At 39.6% G+C, this 19,435-nt stretch overlaps 1 long non-coding RNA gene across 1 annotated transcript; it reads left to right on the top strand.

Moving 5' to 3' along the window:
* The first annotated feature begins 209 nt into the window (after window positions 1-209).
* Window positions 210-583, top strand: LOC128641958 (uncharacterized). Its single transcript, XR_008399599.1, has 2 exons — window positions 210-423; window positions 513-583. It is a non-coding gene; the product is annotated as an uncharacterized LOC128641958 (long non-coding RNA).
* Window positions 584-19,435: the final 18,852 nt, after the last annotated feature.

Below are 19,435 nucleotides of genomic sequence, written 5' to 3' on the forward strand. Positions count from 1 at the left end.
TCTGCTTGAATATAAATATATTTATATATGCAAAAAAGGTTTAAAGATTTATAAGATCAAATCAGGAATGTAGTTAGCTCATTAGTATTTGATTTGTCTTCACATTATATATTTAATACAGATATAATAAAGCACATATCAGAACACATGCGATAATAGAAAGACTGTTTGGTGTTCTAAAAATGCGCTTTCGCTGCCTGGACAGATCAGGGGGGGATCTCCAATACAGTCCGGAAAAAGCTATACAAATCATAGTGGCATGTTGCTGTCTACATAACATGGCACAGGAGCATGGGATGTTAAATGATTTCATTCCACCACCTCAGCCCCCAGGTGAAATATTTGAGCCTGATGTAATTAATCATCCCCAACCACTAAATGCCCATTTGGAGAGATCTGCAACTATTCGAGATTTCTTTTCAGGTATTTTTATAGTATTGTAATGAGACCTTTTAGTTATTTATGATTATGCTTTTTAATAATACACATTTATTTCTTTTAATGTTTTACAGATTGAAGATTCTCAGAAATGGAATACCACTCCCCTCCCTCTCTCCCTAAATAAATGTGTACTTTACTCAAATATAGTCATGGTGAATGTTTCTTTATTTCCAGCTATGTACTAATCAATGCATTCATCTTATGATTTATGTATAACATGATTATCTAAAATATAATTTTAATTATATTCCAAATATAACTTTGTTCTCTTGGTATAATTTTTAAAGAGCAGCTATGCACTCCTGGTTAATAAAAATTAGTACATGGGTGAACCAATGACAGACAGGATATATACTGTATGTTGGCAACAATAAACAGCTCCAACATAGGTTCTATGCTGCTCCTGATCTTACCTAAATAAAACTATAATCAAAGGATATTAAGAATATTAAGCAATATAAAGAATATAATTATATTAGATTTGCTTGTAAATATATATGTTTTAGCAAAATAATGGAATTTATGTCACTTTTAAAAAAAAAGGAATAGTGTATTCCCAGTAAAACATTCATGAACCAGATAAACCATTCAATTCCAATCAACTTACATATGTACTCATAATCAATTTAATTTTATGTTTCTTATTTCAATCATGTATTTAAGTTTAGAAGCCGTTCCATTTAATGTTCATCACCTGTGGTGCACTTGCTGATTGTTGCCTACATTAAGACAACAATCATCAAGCGCTCCCCATGTGCAGAATCAAAATGGGTAGATTCCTAAGCTAACATTCCTGTTTTAGTAAATTACAGATGATAATGAAGTAAAATAGATTATAGGAGTACATATTTAAGTATATAAATACTGCATGCTCTGATTCATGAGCTTAATTTTGAATAGACTATCCCTTTAAGAAATATGTCAGATGCTCATTTCATGTTTCTTATTTCATAATATAATCCTTAAAATAAACATACATTATCAATACATACAATCCCCTGAGATTGCACACTTGAATGGCATTGTTACCTGATAGAAAATAATATAGAAAAATAAGTCAAAGGAAATAAGTTGTTTATCATGAAGATGAGTTTTATTATTACAGATTTACCCTCATTCAAATGTAATTTTCAATGTGAAAATCATTGAACATATTTATTCAATACAAAACGATGACACATTAAAGTATAATGTGGCATAGTACTAATATTTATAAAATATATGTAATATCATGTCTGCTAAAGTAGATAATACATTTGCAATATTTAGACTATTAACCAAAATACATAAGTGCTAAATATTACATACTTCAAGAGATATGAAGTATTGTCTTTAACATGGAGTTATTGAAACAATTTAAAAGTGCATTGTGCATTGGTCCCAGGGAAAGTCTGTGTCTGTTCATATGATGTCAATTAAAATGTATTAATCACCTCTATATCATGGCAATCACATATATGTTGTGTATACATCAGTGTTTAAATATCATAGAGATACAATTATCTAATTATTCTAAATATTGAATAATAATCTTGACAAAAAAGGAGTGCATTAGTCATGATAGGTATTAGTCATGATAGGTATAGATTTCAGATATTACATTCCACATAGGACTATAAGAATGAATGCAAGGTATTTGGCCATATCAACAGGAAGGAGTATTTACTTTTCAACTCTTCTATAACTGGATAACCCTTATTAGGTTCATCTGAAGGAGCAAACAACATATGCTTGTGGAATATAAATCATAACATTTACACATGTCACGTTGACTAATGTTAGATAGCATATACTGTATTAATTTCAGACACGTATCCCCAAGTATTCTTAAATGGCATTTTATTCTCAATAAAAGGACACATACATTTATTAACAATGTACACCTGCAGATTAATTGACATCATGTGAAATAAAAATGAATAAAGCTGTTAATTTTTAGCAGATAAACAGCTATTAGAATAATATTAAGATATATGTTCAAATTTGGATTAGAAAAATGTATGCATATTTATGAGATGAAAATCGCACTTAAAAAAAGTGCTTTAGTGCAAAAATTAGATATGATATATCTTGGGTGGAAAAAAAATAATATTAATTAATTCTTGCGGCGGGATTTTGACTTTGGAGGAGAGGTACTTAGGGGGGAAGTGTGGCATCTTGTGCGACGCCCACCAGCTGAATGTGAGGCTAATAAACGGGATTCAGGGTCCTGCAGGGAGATGACAGAGGATGCAAGCGAGGATGGAGTTTGGGGCCTATCCGCGAGCCTCTCCACTGCCTCTGCCAGGCGGACGACTGAGGCATTATGGAAGTCCATTTGGCTCTGTATCCTCCTGAAAGCCTGCTGCTGCTGGAGCCTGGACAGCCCAAGCTCTCTATGAATGAGCCTCAGTAGATCATCCTGCTGGGACTGTGCCAGACCCTGTTGTAGAGTTGGTGTCTCAGGAACCAATAATTGGCTGGTTTCAGGGGTGTCTCTCCGTATTGGTGACTGGGAGGTTGTCTTTGATGGCACTGTTGGCAATACATTGGTGGGTGCAGTGGGTGGTGGTGTGGATTCCTGTTGTACCATAGGAGTGGGAGGCAACCTACAAAAAAATATACGGTATGTTTACATTATCTATCTAATAGAATATATTACTTTGTAGCATAACAATACAAACTATTATATTCCATATTTATGTGTATATATGTACATACATATACACACACACATACTCACACACACACACACACACACACATACACACACACATACATATAGTGTGTTTGGTATAAAATCCAAGCATATATGACCATAACTGATGAATCTTTATAGACTGTGTCTTAAAGGAACATTGTTAAGGACAATGACACATGATTGATATAAAATGTTTGATATTCTTGGATATTATATTATCAATATTATTGCTTGTCGGAGCAGATATACAATACAGAGTGCTTGCTGAACATATTAATTTAATACAACTATGTAAATTTAGATTCATAGCTAAACACAGATGGGTATTTATGATCTACAACATATATACATCACATATATGGTTATATTTAATATAGAATATTCACCTTCATACACCTCTTCAGGTGGCACAGAGGTGTCCATTGTCCCCTTACATCCGTGAACAGCTTCACCCGAGATGACATTGGACAGCATCTCCTCCCATGACCTTAGGTGAATTCTCTTGCTAGGACCACCACCTGTCCCACGTGCATATTTGGCCTGCTGTGCCATCTTCGCTTTTGTTTCTCTCCTGCAGTCATGATATCGGTGTTTTATACTAGCAGTAGAACGATTACGTCCTAAGCAGCTGACTGCCACTCGAATCTCTTCCCACAGCTTATTACGGACACCCGCCCTCAGGTTAGGGTTCTCCAGCTGAGGTGCCCTATCCAAGTAGGCCTCAACAAGAGCCTCCTTCTCCTCCTCAGAGTACCTCTCCTCTCTTAGCCTGCCCTTCACACCTGAAGGGCCAGCAGACACCAAATCTCCCTCCTGTGACTGGGGACCAGCCCTTTCTCCCTCCTCTGTCCCTGCAGGCTGTGATAGGCTACCACCAGCCCCACTCCCACTTGCCACAGTCTGACCCACTTTCCCTTTTCTTTGTGTGCCTAGCTGAGGCTGACTCCTCCTCACTCCTCCCACCTCCACTCCTCTTCCACCCTCTCTCCTTCCCTCCTCTGCCAGGGTTTGAGGAAGGACAAATCCTCCACCCAAACCTCGGCCCCTAGTCCTGCCCATACTACTCCCTACTTCCCCCCTCCCCCTCCCTCTATCCACCCTCTCCACTGCCCTCCCCCTAGCTACCCCCTTCCCAACTCCACTAGGCCTATCCATCCCTTTCTCCTTCCTCCCTAACTCTAACCTAACACTAAAGTCCCTAGCTTACCTAACTACACTAATTCACCTAACTAAACCCTAAATTAAATATCCCCAAAACTAATTACCTAACCTATCTAGACCCTAACTATCTCTATTCTATATCCCTCCAAATAAATAAAAAATGTGGGGGTGAAAATAAACAAAGGGATGTAAATGAAAAAAGATTAAACAAAAAAAGGATTATAACAAAATTAGAGAAAAATAATATGGGAAGCAAATGAAGAAAGGGGTGGGCTATATAGTCAAATGAAAAAAAAAAATATGGGATGTAAAAAAAAAATGATGGGCAAAATGTATAAATAAATAAAAATAAAAATAAAGTTATATAGTGGGGAAGGGTAGTCAAAGGGGGGATGGGAAGTGGGATAAGGGAGTTAATGAAAGGAGTAATAAAGGAAGATGGGGATATGGGGGGTTAATGAAATAAAAAAAGACGTGAATGTGTTTGTATCAAATAAAAGTGTGTGTGTGTGTGTTTGTGTGTATAAACTAATGTGTGTTAATTAACTAATGTATGGATGTGTGTGTGTGTGTGTGTTCCTAATATTATATGAGCCCTACAATAAGAATATATGAAAATAAAATATCAAACTCTCCACTAACTCTCAAACAACTCTCAAAAACCCAAAACTCCTTCCAACGCAATTAGCTCCCGTGTCTTTCTCTCTAGAGGCGATCACAGGTAAAGAGCGCAGGCGCAAACCGTTATTCTTATAGACAGAGGTCGGGTTACCATGGCAATGCACTTGTTATGGCGCGCTTTTCGTAGAATCTGACATCGGTTGGCAGCGCAAACTTACGTACGGCCGAAAAGAGCGACTGTGTGCAACATGCTAATCTTTTCAATGGAAACCTGGTACTAAAATGGAGCTGTAAATTACTTTTAGCTGTCGTCCGCTTCGGTAGCTTACGGCTCCATTTTTAACAACTCAATGGAAGCGAGGCCTCTATCGGTTGGGCGGATGATTATTTCTTCGTTATTAACTAATTTTTTGATGGATTTCCTTTCTAATACAGTTAAATTATCATTAAATTTATTCAAAAACTTATTTTCTTCTTTAAATTGTTCCTCTATGTCCTTAGAGACTAGTTTGTTAAATGTAGATAATTGTTCACCCTGGGCACTTACTGGGTTAAACGTAGATTTTGCTTTGAAATTGGAATGTTGGATTATAGGTTCACCATCATGTAAAGATAAATTTAATGTATCTATATAATCATCTGACACTTCTTGTACATCTAAGTTTGACCTAGCCTCGGTATATTCAGAATTTTCAAGATCCTTAAGGATATTTAAAGTGCCTAAATCGCCTGACTCTAGATGTTTGTTTAAACTACCTCTGTTTTCTGGATTTTTAAGGAAATATCTTTTTAAAGTAAGTTTCCTTACATATTTATGTACATCCACAAATATTTCAAATTTACTGGGTTTAGATTTAGGCGCAAAGTTCAGGCCTTTTTGGAGAAGAGTAATATCATTGTGATCTAAATCTATTTGTGCTAAATTAAAAATATCCTTTTTGGCTTCACTTATTCTTTCCTTATTCTTCCTGTTAGCCTGTATGAGTTTTCCTGCTCTATTCCCTCTTCTTCTCTTTCTAAAGATCTTTTTCTTTGTCTTGTTCTGTCTTGTTGCAAGGGATTGTGATTTTTTTATATGTTCGTCCCTAAAAAATGCTGTATCTCATGTGTATCTTTTGGTCTTGCCCCGTTTATTTCCCAATTAGGCGTATTCTGATAGTTAGTATTATGTGATAGAGATTCAAATCTATTATGATTAGAACTTTGTTGGTGATTATCATTTCTCATATTCACATTATCTCTATAACTATTCCTTCATCTCCATTGTAGTGGTTGATTTGTAAAATTTTGTTTTTTTTTTGTTATAAGCACCATTATATTCATTAGTTGTATCCTGATTGTTGTTTGTATAATAATTATCCTTATCAGAATTATATTTCTTATATTTGGACTTTTCTAGAGGTCCTCCTTGTTTGTTATAGTTCTTATTATAATTTGTATTATACTGATTTCTGTGGGAATTTAATTGCATTTCTCTATGTCAGTGAATATATACGTAGATTTTCATCTCCAACCTTTGGTGAAATCTATTAGAGCATACCTTAAAGATACAACAGAAGTTATTAAAAAATTTGAAGGGATAACCTGGGAGGATGATATGATCTGGCTTACATGCGATGTTGCATCACTATATACGTGTATTCCACACAGCAACGGCATGCAGAAAGTTAAAATAGAACTGGCCAAATGGCCCATCCCATCCAATCACATACAGTTTATAATAGAAAGCATATGTTTTATATTGAATCGGAATTATTTTAATTTTCAAAATAAATTTTATATACAAAAAAGAGGGACAGCGACGGGGACGATATTTGCCCCATCATATGCTAATTTGCATGTGAATGCATTTGAGAATGAGTTTATTTGGAACAATAATCTCTACATTAATAATATTTTAATTTATGCCAGATATATAGATGACATTATTTTATGGAGGGGTGGGTATGAATTAATTAATGAATTTATGAATCATATAAATGGTAAAGATTTTAACCTATTATTCACCAAGTCTTGTTCAAAGGAAAGGATAGAGTTTTTGGACCTGACATTGTTTAAAAACAGTCAAGGAAAAATAGCTGTAAAAAATGACAGGAAAACCACTGACCGAAACATATTTATACAAGCTAAAAGTGCACACAAAAGATGTTGGATAAACAATGTTCCGCATAGTCAGTTTTTAAGGATAAAAAGGAATTGTACCCACTATTCCGATTATGAAATAGAAGCAAACATATTGGAAAAGAAATTTAAAGACAAAGGTTATAATCAAGAGACATTAAAACTAGCTAAATCTAAATCAGCATCTAAGAATAGAAAGATGTTCTTCTATAACAACAGTTCTAAAGAAAATTCAGCAGCAATAGGGACTAATTTACATAATGAATTTATAAAATCACAATCTATTAAAAGTAATCCTATAAGATTCATTACCACCTACAATGAAGGTTCCAAGAAATTAGAAAATATTTAAAAAAAACACTGGCCCCTTTTAAAATCAGATCCTCTTCTAGGACCACATCTTGAAGATAAACCCACTTTTACATATAAAAAGGGCAAAAGCCTTAGAAACATATTGGCCCCAAGTAAAATCAAACCTATTACAAAAAAACAAGAGTATTAATGATAAAAAGACAGACAATAGGTTAAAGGAATGGAAAGGCACTATGAGATGGGGTAAAACAAGATGCAATATGTTTAAACACATCAACAAAGCACCAACTTTCCACAACAGTCAATCAACAGAAACTTACAACATAAAGTTCAAAAGCAACTGCGATTCCACATATATTGTTTATTTATTAGAATGTGGGTGTGGCCTTTTATATGTAGGCCGCACCAAAAGTAAAATTAGACGCAGAACCAATGAACATATTTATAATATAAAAGAAAAATTGGTTAATCACAGCGTTTCAAAAAACTTTTTAGAGTGTCATGGAAGTAATCCTAGTTCTTTAAAAGTACAAATTATAGATTGTGTTTCCCAAACAAAACCAAATAGGCTACTTGAACTAAGAAAATTAGAAACAAAGTGGATTTATAAGCTCAAAACATTACAACCGTTATTACTAAATATAGATATAGACGTGGCAGCTTTCTTATAAAATTCTTTAGGGTTCTATAATATACTAAATATTTGTCAACCTTTATATTATATTACCCTGTAGGAGCATGCAATTTTATCCTCCAGGTATTCTGATCAGAGTGAGTCCATTATTAATATAATTATCATTTTTAATAAGTACTTTTATTTTAAAGTATTTTTAAATTTTAGGATAGAGCCCCCTTTTTATGATATATATATTTTAACACCTCTTGGACCCATGCATATGCACATAATCCCTAGAATACCTTCTATCGAAATTGTAAGACTGAACTAAGAAGCTTAATATATAATAGAATATGATCACTAATAGAATACAAAAAATACTTGCAAAGTACCCATCCAATAATTCTGAGTATGCGGTTTATTGTTCAAACAATTTGTGGTTATTAGTAAAGATATTTAATGTATGTATAGTAGTCTTTTAACGAAAATCAATTATAATGTTGTTCTTATCCGTTTATGTTACACTTTTATATTGCTATTTATTCGTGTATCACCTTTTAACAAATGAATGTATATATTTCTTACCGATCAAATTATAATTCTCAAATTGTGTTTATATAGTGATAAAATAGTTTTTATGTTTTTTAACAATTTGTAGCTCTATGGGGCCTAGTTATCAAGCCGTCAACCTCAAATATGCTGGAATTCCGCAGCGTATTTGTGGCGAGGCTGATTCGCCTTAGTTATCAAAGGCTAGAGACCGGCAAAAGTAGAATTTTGTGACGTAAACTTCGATCCGCCGGACTCAGTCCGACACAGATCGATTCTTACGTCACTACAGATCTGACTACTTTTGCTAGTTATCAAAAAACTAGCAGGTACGCTCGGCACTTTTCCGGCCCAGCGTACCTGGTTTTCAAACCACCGCCCTGGAGGTGGCGGATCCCATAGGAATCAATGGGAGTCTGACCATAGCGAAAGTACAAGTTCGCTGCTGCCAGACATCCCATTGATTCCTATGGGAGATGCCTGCACCTAACACCCTAACATGTACCCCGAGTCTAAACCCCACTAATCTGTCCCCCCTACACCGCCGCAACTAAATAAAGTTATTACCCCCTAAACCGCCGCTCCCGGAGCCCACCGCAAGCTACTCTATACATATAAACCCCTAAACCGCCGCTCCCGGAGCCCACAGCAACTATAATATATGTATTAACCCCTAAACCACCGCTCCCGGAGCCCACCGCAACTATAATATATGTATTAACCCCTAAACCGCCGCACCCGGAGCACACCGCAACTATAATATATGTATTAACCCCTAAACCGCCGCTCCCGGACCCTGCCGCAATGTATATTAAATTTATTAACCCCTAATCTGCCCCCCCTACACCGTCGCCACCTATAATACATTTATTAACCCCTATCCTGCCCCCGACTACCCCGCCGCCACTGTAATACATTTATTAACCCCTAAACCTAAGTCTAACACTAACCCTAACACCCCCCTAACTTAAATATTAATTAAATAAATCTAAATAATATTTCTATTATGAACTAAATTAATCATATTTAAAACTAAATACTTACCTTTAAAATAAACCCTGATCGGAACAGCCAATAGAATGCGAGCTCAATCTGATTGGCTGATTGGATCAGCCAATCGGATTGAACTTGAATCTGATTGGCTGATTCAATCAGCCAATCAGATTTTTCCTACCTTAATTCCGATTGGCTGATAGAATCCTATCAGCCAATCGGAATTGAAGTGACGCCATCTTGGATGACGTCCCTTAAAGGAGCCTTCATTCGTCGGTAGTCCGTCGGGAAAGAAGGATGTTCCGCGTCGGCGGGATGAAGATTGAAGACCCCGCTTGGAAGATGACATCGCCCGGATAGAAGACTTCTTCAGCGCCTCTTGGAAGATGACATCACCCGGATGGAAGACTTCTTCAGCGCCGCTTGGAGGATCACTTCATCGGATGGAAGATTTCTTCAGCGCAGCTTGGAGGATAACTTCTGCCGCTCCGGGTCTCCTCTTCGGTTCCATCGCTGCTCGGCTGAGTGAAGACGACTCAAGGTAGGATGATCTTCAGGGGATTAGTGTTAGGTTATTTTAAGGGGGGTTTGGGTTAGATTAGGGGTATGTGGGTGGTGGGTTTTAATGTTGGGGGGGTTGTATTTTTCTTTTACAGGCAAAAGAGCTGAATTCTTTGGGGCATGCCCCACAAATGGCCCTTTTAAGGGCTGGTAAGGTAAAAGAGCTTTGAACTTTTTTTAATTTAGAATAGGGTAGGGCATTTTTTTATTTTGGGGGGGTTTGTTATTTTATTAGGGGGCTTAGATTAGGTGTAAGTAGCTTAAAATTGTTGTAATATTTTTAAAATGTTTGTAACTTATTTTTTTTATTTTTTGTAACTTAGCTTTTTTATTTTTTGTACTTTAGTTAGTTTATGTAATTGTATTTAATTGTAGTTATTTGTAGGTAATTTATTTAATTAATTTAATGATAGTGTAGTGTTAGGTTTAATTGTAACTTAGGTTAGGATTTATTATACAGGTAATTTTGTATTTCTTTTAGCTAGGTAGTTATTAAATAGTTAATAACTATTTAATAACTATTCTAACTAGCTAAAATAAATACAAAGTTACCTGTAAAATAAATATAAATCCTAAGATAGCTACAATGTAATTATTAATTATATTGTAGCTATCTTAGGGTTTATTTTACAGGTAAGTATTTAGTTTTAAATAGGAATAATTTATTTAAGTATAGTGTAGTGTTAGGTGTAATTGTAACTTAGGTTAGTTTTTATTTTACAGGTTAATTTCTCTTTATTTTAGCTAGGTAGGTATTAAATAGTTAATAACTATTTAATAGCTATTGTACCTAGTTAAAATAAATTGAAAGTTGTCTGTAAAATAAAAATAAATCCTAAGATAGCTACAATATAATTATTATTTATATTGTAGCTATATTAGGGTTTATTTTAAAGGTAAGTATTTAGTTTTAAATAGGATTAATTTAGTTCATAATAGAAATATTATTTAGATATATTTAATTAATTTTTAAGTTAGGGGGGTGTTAGGGTTAGTGTTAGACTTAGGTTTAGGGGTTAATAATTTTATTACAGTGGCGGCGGTGTAGTGGGGGGCAGGATAGGGGTTAATAAATTTATTATAGGTGGCGACGGTGTAGGGGGGGCAGGATAGGGGTTAATAAATTTAATATAGGTTGCGGCGGGGTCAGGGAGCGGCGGTTTAGGGGTTAAACTATTTATTTAGTTGCGGCGAGGTGCGGGATCAGCAGGATAGGGGTTAATAACTTTATTATAAAGGGCGACGGTATAGGGGGGGCAGGATAGGGGTTACTAGGTATAATGTAGGTGGCAGCGGTGTCCGGGAGCGGCGGTTTAGGGGTTAATACATTTATAAGAGTTGCGGCGGGGTCTAGGAGCGGCGGTTTAGGGGTTAATACATTTATAAGAGTTGCGGCGGGGTCTAGTAGCGGCGGTTTAGGGGTTAGTAACTTTATTTAGTTGCGGGGGGCTCCGGGGGTGCCGGTATAGGGGGTAGAACAGTGTAGTTAGTGTGGGTGCTTAGTGACAGGCTAGCAAGAAAGCTGTAAAAAAGCCGAAGAGCAGCGAGATCGGATGAGTGATAACTCTCACAGTCCGCTGCTCATCGCCCCGTACTTGGTGCGCGGCTTTTTGACAGCTTTTTTGATAACTTAGGCAAATTTTTGCAGGTCCGCGGCGGCGATGTGAGGCGAGCTTAGGCGGGCGTATTGGGCCGGCGAAGACAGGTAAAATAGACACGTTGATAACTACCCCCCTATGTGTTCATAACCAAATGATGCATTGTAGAAACTGTTACCAACATGGGCCTCGCTTCCATTGAGTCGTTAAAAATGGAGCCGTAAGCTACCGAAGCGGCCGACAGCTAAAAGTAATTTACGGCTCCATTTTAGTACCAGGTTTCCATTGAAATATTTTGCGGATAGCGTGCAGTCGCTCTTTTCGTGTAGCTGTAAGTTAACGTTGTGTTAACGCTTCCATCTGATGTCAGAAATCTTGAAAATCAATTAGTTGCTAAGGTAACCCGACCTTACGCTATAGAATTTACGTTTAACGTCCGTGCTCCTTACCGGTGATCACCTCTCAAGAAAAATAAAGAAACACTTATCCATATTTTTAATAATCAAATACTATTTTCTAATATAATTATATTTACCACTTCATAAATATAAGTAATATTTATTGCTGCCCTAGGCATAGGTCTAGTTTGCATTCTGTAGATATGTTCTTGCATATATTATTATATTTAAATATATACTGATATTTCTATTAGAATATAAGTTCAACTATTTCTATACATGAGACAACAATAAATATTACTTATAACAATTTATTTCTACATTAAAACACTTGCATTATTTGCCAGTTTTATAATTTCAATAGAAAATAGGTCTCAAAAAGCACAATTTTCCTCTTTTACACCTAGTTGAGCTGGGTGTAATATTTCTCAATGTATCGACAGCCTCCGACAGTGTATTAACGGTTAGCGCTTTCATTGGAAACCTGGTATAATTTATCGATTAACGGCTTCTATTACTTTCTATGGGACGCGAAGATCTTTTCGGCAGCCGAAGTCCGGCTGCCGATATTGAGGTATAACGTGCCATTGGAAACAGTCGATAAACGATATTGCTTCCGACAGCATATTTATCGGTTTGCGAGTGCACGCAAACTGAATTACAACTCAATGGAAGCGAGCCCATGGTTGGCCATCTAGCACACTCTCACACCGGGATTGGCCAACACGCCTTTAAAAAGAATAGGCGCAACTCCGGGGACATCCGTTGTTAAAAGAGCCTCTTGAAGAAGCCCAACCGTAGATCGGGGGAAACGCGTCAGCCTGTTGGACGCATTATTTGGAGATCGTTGGTGCACTGCAAAAACCTTGTTCCCCCGAGCTATACGGCAGCCGGGCAAAGGATCCGGAATACCTTGCCTGCAGCAGCTTGTTACAGCTAAAGAAGGCAGACCAGTACGTCTATGTGAGACAAGGAATTGCGAACACTTAACGCTCCATCGGAATGCTTGTTTTTCATTTTATTCTAGTAAGTGTAACTTCACTTACGTGTGCAATATATGTTAATAAATCTTTCACTTGAGTCGTGCTTTGTGCGTCTTTCTTCTCTTCTTTTTCGTTTTTATACATTCACAGGTAAGTTGGTAAACTACATAGGTTGAACTACATGTACATTTAATCCTATATTCCCGTGTGCCATCTGCATTGTGAAAGGTATCTCCCGTTCGTATGTAATTACACCTCCCACATCTGGAGACCCCACATTTATGGGTGCCATTAGGCCTGCATAACCATCCATTAGAATCTATGTTGTTGTTTTTTTTTGTAAATTAACAGTACACAATTTGGATGGAGCTAAAATATTTTTTAAATCCCGGTTCTTCCTAAACGTTATATTCAATTATTTTCCCTAAATGTTCACCTAAAACCGGATCAGCTCTCAGTATCTACCAGTGTTCAGAAAATATTGGCTTTGTCTGCTGCCTTGGCTATATGTAGTAATAAATCTAATTGTATCTTTTTCAAGGGTGGGGGCACAGTGGTTAACTGGCAGCTTGCTACTGGCTCTCTAAACCACTATAGTAGTTACGTAGCATACCTTTTCCTTTTGGTGTAAAATATAATAACAACAATTAATATAATAACAATAAGTTCTAAGTAGCTGGCTATATTGCACATAGTGCATTTCAGTTGCCTATACCGTCACTAGTGTACTATCAGTGTTGCATAAATTGTAGGGCTACAAAGGATTTCAGGTAGTCTACATCTCTCTTTGTGGTGTATTCTGGGAAGTGCATGGGGCAAAGGGCCTCTGCTACTTATTTGTCTTTTTGGTTGCGGAGCTTGATTCGCCTGGCTTATGAGACAGCGGGACATAAGCCTCCTCAGAGGATCACGGCTCATTCAACTAGAGCTGAGCTTCGTCCTGGGCCTTCAGGAATGAGGCCTCTATGGAGCAGATTTTTAAGGTGGCTACCTGGTCCTCCTTACACACTTTTACAAAGTTTTACAAATTTGACGTTTTGGCTTCTTCAGAAGCTGTTTTTGGGAGAAAGGTTTTGGCAAAGAGATTTTAAGAAAGATGAAGTAACCCAGTGCGAAGTACAGCCTTATCTGCATGAAAAACCAGATAAGGAGGATCACTTTGCAAGGCAGCTAGTTCAGATACTCTGCAGGCCGATGCAATAGCCAACAGGAAGAGAACCTTCCAGGACAGAATCTTAATGTCTATGGAATGCATAGATTCAAACAGAACCCTCTGCAAAAGGACTAAGTTTAAGCTCCAAGGCAGAGCCTAAAGATTGGATGTCCGGGAGCTCAGTGAGTCTCCTATGCAACAAGACTGATAATGCAGAAATCTGTCCCTTTAAGGAACTAGTGGCAAGACCCTTCTCCAAACCATATTGGAGAAAGGACAGAATCCTGGATACCTTCACCTTATGCCAGGGATATCTATGTTTCTCACACCAGGACAAGTCCTCCACACGAGTGACTGGCTTCCTTGCCTGAATTAGAGTATCAATCACACTTTCAGAAAGCCTCTCTTGGCTAAGACTAGGCGTTCAATCTCCACACAGTCAGCCTAAGAGAATCTAGACTTTGATGTTGAAAGGGGCCCTGTGTCAGCAGATCCATGACATCCCCACCAGATCCGCAAACCACGTCCTCCGTGGCCACGAAGGAGCAATCAGAATGGCCGAGGCCTGCTCCTGTTTGATGCGTGCCACTACACGACGTAGAAGTGGTAATGGCGGAAAAATGTAAGCTAGGCTGAATCCCCAAGGAACCACTAAGGCATCTATCAGCTGCCTGGGGATCCCTGGACCTCGACCTGTATCAAGGTAGCTTGCAATTGAGTCTGGACGCCATGAGATCTATCTCCGGCGTTCCCCATCTGAGACAAATCTCCGCAAACACCTCAGGTTGGAGAGACCATTCCCCCGAATGAAAGGATTGTCTGCTGAGAAAGTCTGCTTACCAATTGTCCACACCTGGAATATGAATCGCAGAGAGCGAGCAATCGTGGGACTCCGCCCACTCCAGAATCCGAGACACCTCCCTCATTGCGAGGAAGCTCCTCGTACCCCCCTGAGGGTTGATGTAAGCCACCGAGGTAATGTTGTTTGTCTGGAATCTGATGAAACTGACCGACTCCAGAGAAGGCCATGTCTTCAGAGCATTGTAAATTGCTCGTAGTTCCAGGATGTTGATCGGAAGGAGAGACTCCTCCCTGGACCACTTTCCTTGTGCTGTCCTGGCACCCCAAACAGCACCCCATCCTGTCAGACTGGCGTCCGTGGTCACAATCTCCCAGGACGGTCTCAAGAAGGATGTCCCCATGGACAGTTGCTCCGGACGAATCCACCAAGAGGGAGTTCAGAGTTCGAGCATCCATGGATGGAATGGGATGACATCTATGCTTGAAACCAAGAGACCTATCACCTCCATACATTGAGCCACCGACGGGCTTGTGGAGGACTGAAGGGCAAGACAGGTGGACGCATGCTTCCTGCATCGCTGATCTATGAGAAATATCTTCATGGACATAGAGTCTATTATCATGCCCAGGAACTCCACCCTGTTGCTGGGAACCAGGGAACTCTTTCCTGAGTTGATCTTCCAACCGTGAGATTGGAGCAAAAGAAGAAGAGGCCTCAAATGATCCTCTGCGAGTGACAGGGCCTGAACTAGGATGTCGTCAGCTAAGGTGCCACCGCAATGCCCCTGGATCTGGCCACTGCAAGCAGCACCCCCAGAATGTTCATGAAGACTCTCTGGGCCATCACCAGACCAAAAGGAAGGGCCACAAACTGGAAGTGTTGGTTCAGAAACGCAAATCTTAGGAACCTGAAGTGTTCCCTGTGAATTGGCACATGAAGGTAAGCGTCCTTCAAGTCTACAGTTGTCATGAACTGTCCCTCTTGAACCAGGGGCAGAATAGATCTGATTTTTTCCATTTTGAACAATGGAACACTCAGAAACTTGTTTAAACACTTTAGGTCCAGAATCGGGTGGAACGTGCCCTCCTTCTTTGGGACCACAAAAAGGTTGGAATAGTACCCTAGACCCCTTTCTGCTATGGGTACTGGTATGATAACAAAGAGAGAGGCAAGATCTCTCACACACTCTAGAAAGGCCTCTCTCTTCTCTGGTCTTGAAGACAAGTTTGACAGGAGGAATCTGCCCTCGGGCGGATGGGATCTGAACCCTATCCTGTAACCCTGGGAGACAACTTCTAGAACCCAAGGCTCCTGAACGTCCTGCAACCATGCGTCTGAGAATAGAGATAATCTGCCGCCTATATGATCCAGAGACCAGTCGGGGGCCGCCCCTTCATGCTCTGCTGAGACTTGTTACAAGATTGAGCCGGCTTCCAAGATCCCTTGGACTGGTCCGCTTTCGCGGCGGGTTGCTGGCGCTGGGCCTTGTCCGCATGAAAGGGACAAAACGTAGATCCCTTAGGCTTAGCCTTCTTATCCTGCAGTAGGAAAGCTCCCTTGCCTCCCGTAACCATGGATATGATCGAATCCAATCCTGGACCGAACACGATCTTCCCTTAAAAAGGCAGGGACAACAGCCTCGATTTAGAGGTCATGTCCGCAGACCAAGATTTTAGCCACAGAGCCCTGCGCGCTAAAACAGAAAAACCTGACACCTTAGCATTCAGGTGAATAATTTGCATATTGGCATCACAGATGAAAGAATTGGCGACCTTCAGCGCCTTAATCTTTTCCTGTATCTCGTCAATGGTGGTCTCCCCCCTCAACCAATTCACACAGGGATTCACACCAATATGTCACAGCTCCAGCGACCACCGCAATGGCCGCTGCTGGCTAAAAAACAAACCCCGTGTGCTGAAACATCTTTCTCAACATGTTTTCCAGCAATTTATCCATGGGCTCTTTAAACTACGAACTATCCTCGAGGGGAATAGTCGTCCGCTTCGCGAGCGTAGAGATAGCGCCATCCACCTTAGGGATGGTCCCCCCCAGCTCAAGTTGAGAGTCCGGAACGGGGAACAGTTTTTTAAAAGAAGAAGAAGGGGAAAAGGACGACCCTAATCGCTCCAATTCATTCTTAATAATATTTGCCATCTTAACGGGAACCGGGAAAGTCTGAGGTACTATCCTGTCCTCGTATACCTTGTCAAGCTTAGGAATCGCAGGTTCCTCCGGGATCTTAGGTTCCGGAACCTCCAGAGTAGCAAGTACCTGCCACAGCAGAAAGCACAAATTCTCCATCCTAAACCTATAACCAGGCTCCTCCGCAGCCAGAGGTTTAGATGACATGGACTCCGACCCAGAAGAAACCTCCTCCGAAGAGTCGGAGTGGGCCTCGTCTTCGTATAGAGCCTCTGGATCTTCCATCGGCATAGACAAACCCTGGGCCGGGCGTCATGATACACCCTACGCTTGCGCTTAGCAGAACATGGTAAGGCATGGATCACTTTCGAAACTGCCGATTCCAGTTGGTCTGCAAAGTCGGACGGCCAATGAATCTCTCCCGAAGGAGTAACGGTTGGACCCCAGGGTGCTGCATGTGCAATCGGAGATGAATGTAGGGAACGCACCTCACGGGACAAAGAACCCTCAGAGGTGGATGGCTCAGTAGTACTAGACATCCGTTTACATTTAGATGTTGTAACTTTATCAAGGCATGTGGAACATAGCTGAGCAGGCTGATCTACTAGAACCTCCTCACAATCAACACAGGAATGAGACTTTGTTAAAGAGGGAGAGCCCTCTAACGCGTCAGAGTCCTCCATAGCTTGCGCTTTTGATCAGACTAACTAATTTACAAAAAAGGCACCTTTATATTGCCAATGGCCGGGGCACTCACCACCTCCTAGGACCAGAAACCGGTTTACGTCTCCTGCGCCACAGATCAACAGAGAAGGAGAGATAGGCCCACCCAGTCACATGTAGTGCCTGGCAGTACCGCCCCTGCACTAAGGAAAAACACGCCAAAAATGGCCACGCAAGATCCCCGCACACTCATCTCGCACATAACGCAGCAATAACACAATAAACAATATCATGTATAACCCCCCCTGTTCAATAATCCCCCTTCCAGGAATATTAACCCTTGATTCTGTAAAGATAAAGAGACGCCACACTGTGACCCTGTCTTTTATGTTATCATTAGTAATAAAAAATTAAACGATCTTAGCAGAATCTACGCCATGAAACAGGAACACGGCCCTTCAAGTGTGACAGGTTAGTAGCCTCGCTCCTGACATGGACTTGAGTGCAGAAAAGCAGGCAGCAAAACTCCTCAACGCTGATTGCTTGTAGAGCTGTTAATATGAGTCGGGATGGTTTCGCAGAAAGACTCTCCCTGCATCTCTGGACTCTCTCACTGAGAGGCTGACAGGACTACTTAAAACTCCAGTCCCAATATGAAGAGTACTACCCTCCATAAGAGACTACTCCGAAACTCCGGCACTTCTCTGCCATCCTCCTGTGACGAAAGGCAAAGAATGACTGGGGGATGAGGGAAGTGGAGGAGGTATTTAAGCCTTTGGCTGGGGTGTCTTTGCCTCCTCCTGGTGGCCAGGTTCTTAATTCCCAACAGTAATGAATTAAGCCGTGGACTCTCCTCCCCTTTAGATGGATACTTCACCTTTCTTAAAATCTCTTTGCCATGTGTATCTAACTACATAGCACCTACAGGTATATCCAGTGCACCTACTTACTTTTGTGGTTAGTATATTAAGGATAATAAGAGTAATTACCAAGTAGTGTCATTGGCCCTCTTTTCTCTTCTTATAACCAGCCACTTGTAATAGCTGGCTATTTATTGCATGCCTGTAAACGAGCAAAAGCACTCCACTTGTAATTTAGCACTATGTATATAAGATGGCAGTGTTTTGTCATCAGGAATCAATAGCATGTTGTATATAAAAAAATCATGTACCGAGGTAAATATGGGGGTATACATAATTTTTCAAATAACGTTAGATCTCTAAGCAAGGAGGCCTTATGTTTATGGGAAGTGAAATAGTGAGAGAGTGGTGCATACAGTAGCCAAGAAGAAAAGATTTGCTCAATCTAATCGCTTAAATCTGTGCGTGATTTTAACTTTCCTTGAGACAGAGCATCACAAATGGAATCTTGACTAAGCGGGTAAGGAGTTTTGGTATATCCTTGACAAGGACAAGAAAGAGTCCCTATTTCTGTGTTCTCTCTGAAGGGAGTAAGGGGGTAATGAGGCATGGAGATGTGACTATTTGTGTGGGTCAGTTTATCCCATTCACAGAGGAGTTTTGTGATGAGTCGATATTGTAAAGCTATTTTAGGGCATGAGTGGGCTGGCAACCGTGCCAGTGATCCAATGTTAGCCCTCTGAAAAATGTAATTGTCCATTTGGACCCATGCTTTATCGCT

The sequence above is a fragment of the Bombina bombina genome, chromosome 11, assembly GCF_027579735.1.
Source record: "Bombina bombina isolate aBomBom1 chromosome 11, aBomBom1.pri, whole genome shotgun sequence".
NCBI classification, from domain to species: Eukaryota; Metazoa; Chordata; class Amphibia; order Anura; family Bombinatoridae; genus Bombina; species Bombina bombina.